Consider the following 4,207-nt stretch of genomic DNA (forward strand, 5'->3'; position numbering starts at 1 on the left):
TGGCTCCATGCTTACATGCGCAGACAGACTAAGTGAAACGGAGCGAACGAGTGATTGAGCGATTGAGGACTGAGTGTGCGATACATATTTGTGGCGGCGCATCATTTTTCATACACACACACACACACACACACACACACACACACACACACACACACACACACACACACACACACACACACACACACACACACACACACACACACACACACACACACACACACACACACACACACACACACACATACCCACTAAGGCATGCATGCACACACACACATTTGCTCTAGGTGGCTGGACAGTCAGATGAGTTATGTCCCTGCATAGAGACCAAGGCAGCAGCCAACACACACACGCACGCATGCACACACACACACACACACACACACACACACACACACACACACACACACACACACACACACACACACACACACACACACACACACACACACACACACACACACACACACACACACACACACACACACACACACACACACACACACACACACACACACACACACACACACACACACACACACACACACACACACACACACACACACACACACACACACACACACACACACACACACACACACACACACACACACACACACACACACACACACACACACACACACACACACACACACATGCTAACCAGGATGCTACGTTGGGCCTATTTTAATATCTTCATAATAGTAGACTGTCACGTTCTGTATGGCTGACACTAAGTATAGTATAAGTATAAGTCTTTATTTGTCATCAGATTAACACACACATGCGATGGTACCCACAGGAACACACACACACACATGCACTGAGTCGCTGACGAAATGTTATCTGCACCTCCCATCCCGTCGTCCTTCCCCCGCCCCAAAGGGCAGACGGGAGCAGACGAGGGCTACGGCGAGCGCTGCGCCCCCGGGAACCAATCCAAGTGCTCCTGTCCGTCTTCATCAGGGACGCGACAGCGTTAGCGATCTGTTGTGCATGTTTTTCCATTGGGGTTTATCTTATAATCTTATTAACTCCACACAGAAAGGCCCGGGAGATACCCCACCTGGGTACCTGGCAACACGGCAACCTGGACCCCAGGCGGGAATCGAACCCACGGCCTTCTAGCTGTGAGGCGACAGTGTGTCACTGTCCTCCTACAGGAGATTGAGACACTGTCATTTTACAATAATGCTCACCGCTATTGAGGGATGCAGGATGGAGGACTTCTACCATGGCTACCACTGTAGTACTAATGCAGGATGGAGGACTTCTACCATGGCTACTACTGTAGTACTAATGCAGGATGGAGGACTTCTACCATGGCTACCACTGTAGTACTAATGCAGGATGGAGGACTTCTACCATGGCTACCACTGTAGTACTAATGCAGGATGGAGGACTTCTACCATGGCTACCACTGTAGTACTAATGCAGGATGAAGGACTTCTACCATGGCTACTACTGTAGTACTAATGCAGGATGGACTTCTACCATGGCTACTACTGTAGTACTAATGCAGGATGGACTTCTACCATGGCTACCACTGTAGTACTAATGCAGGATGAAGGACTTCTACCATGGCTACTACTGTAGTACTAATGCAGGATGGACTTCTACCATGGCTACTACTGTAGTACTAATGCAGGATGGACTTCTACCATGGCTACTACTGTAGTACTAATGCAGGATATAGGACTTCTACCATGGCTACTACTGTAGTACTAATGCAGGATGGACTTCTACCATGGCTACCACTGTAGTACTAATGCAGGATGAAGGACTTCTACCATGGCTGCTGCTGTAGTACTAATGCAGGATGGACTTCTACCATGACTACCACTGTAGTACTAATGCAGGATAGAGGACTTCTACCATGACTACCACTGTAGTACTAATGCAGGATGGATGACTTCTACCATGACTACCACTGTAGTACTAATGCAGGATGGAGGACTTCTACCATGGCTACTACTGTAGTACTAATGCAGGATATAGGACTTCTATCATCACTACTACTGTAGTACTAATGCAGGATGAAGGACTTCTACCATGGCTACCACTGTAGTACTAATGCAGGATAGATGACTTCTACCATGGCTACTACTGTAGTAGTTGATTTGATTTGATTTGATATTTTTATTTTCGTGTCTTACATACAGATGTATGCCCAGCCCATATGGGCTTACAAGACACATAACAATAAGTATATAATAATATACTTTACCAATTTCTTAACAAATGACATAGACCAAGATGGCCATACAAAAAAATACAAGAAAATACAATAAAACGTAATATAACACAAGCTGTACTCAATGTAAATAAACAGAAAAGCAAGGTGAATTCAAATACAATTATGTAGTAATTAATTAATTAATGGCTACTACTGTAGTACTAATGCAGGATGGACTTCTACCATGGCTACTACTGTAGTACTAATGCAGGATGGACTTCTACCATGGCTACTACTGTAGTACTAATGCAGGATAGAGGACTTCTACCATGACTACTACTGTAGTACTAATGCAGGATGGAGGACTTCTACCATGGCTACTACTGTAGTACTAATGCAGGATAGAGGACTTCTACCATGGCTACTACTGTAGTACTAATGCAGGATAGAGGACTTCTACCATGACTACTACTGTAGGACTAATGCAGGATAGAGGACTTCTACCATGGCTACTACTGTAGTACTAATGCAGGATATAGGACTTCTGCCATGGCTACTACTGTAGTACTAATGCAGGATAGAGGACTTCTACCATGGCTACTACTGTAGTACTAATGCGGGATAGAGGACTTCTACCATGGCTACTACTGTAGTACTAATGCAGGATGGAGGACTTCTACCATGGTTACTACTGTAGTACTAATGCAGGATAGAGGACTTCTACCATGGCTACTACTGTAGTACTAACGCTGGATGGAGGACTTCTACCATGGCTACTACTTTAGTACTAATGCAGGATAGAGGACTTCTACCATGGCTACTACTGTAGTACTAATGCAGGAAGGAGGACTTCTAGCATGGCTACCACTGTAGTACTAATGCAGGGTGGAGTACTTCTACCATGGCTACTACTGTAGTACTAATGCAGGATATATGACTTCTACCATGGCTACTACTGTAGTACTAATGCAGGATGGAGGACTTCTGTTATGGTTTGTAAACAACCCCAACAGCACGACCCAGACAGGTAGTTCAGAGTTAGCCAAAATACGATGTGCGTATTTATTTCACAAACAGAAATGAGCAAAAATAACGTAAATGCATTTGGGGGGAATGTCTCTGCGGCTCTGCGGCTCTGCCCAGAGCAGAGTTGGCTCTGTGGCTCTGCGCCTCTGCAGTTTATTGATAATCCACTCGTGGAAAAAAAGAAAACGGAGAATGTCATTAATAGAAACGTAGGGATTATGAGGCAGTCCATTATTATTAGGCTACTACTGTAGTACTAATGCAGGATGGAGGACTTCTACCATGGCTACTACTGTACTACTAATGCAGGATGGAGGACTTCTACCATGGCTACTACTGTAGTACTAATGCAGGATGGAGGACTTATACCATGGCTACCACTGTAGTACTAATGCAGGATGGAGGACTTATACCATGGCTACCACTGTAGTACTAATGCAGGATGGAGGACTTATACCATGGCTACCACTGTAGTACTAATGCAGGATGGAGGACTTCGTTGTGTCGCCTGAGACGGCCGCTGCTGCAGATCGCTCAACCTACAAAAGTTTCTGTACTTTTCCTCTAGTTCTATGTTTCTATTGTATTAGTAACTGTGTTTGTATTAGTAACTGTGTTTGTATTAGTAACTATGTTTGAATGAGTAACTATGTTAGTATCAGTAACTGTGTTTGTGTTAGTAACTGTGTTTGTGTTAGTAACTATGTTTGTATCAGTAACTGTGTTTGTGTTAGTAACAATGTTTGTATCAGTAACTGTGTTTGTGTTAGTAACTATGTTTGTATCAGTAACTATGTTTGTATCAGTAACTGTGTTTGTATTAGGAACTATGTTTGCATTAGTAACTATGTTTGTATTCGTAACTATGTTTGTATTAGTAACTGTGTTTGTGTTAGTAACTATGTTTGCATTAGTAACTGTGTTTGTATTAGTAACTTTGTTTGTATTAGTAACTATGTTTGTATTCGTAACTATGTTTGTATCAGTAACTGTGTTTGTATTAGG

This window comes from Notolepis coatsorum (assembly GCF_963971535.1).
Source record: "Notolepis coatsorum genome assembly, contig: SCAFFOLD_395, whole genome shotgun sequence".
NCBI classification, from domain to species: Eukaryota; Metazoa; Chordata; class Actinopteri; order Aulopiformes; family Paralepididae; genus Notolepis; species Notolepis coatsorum.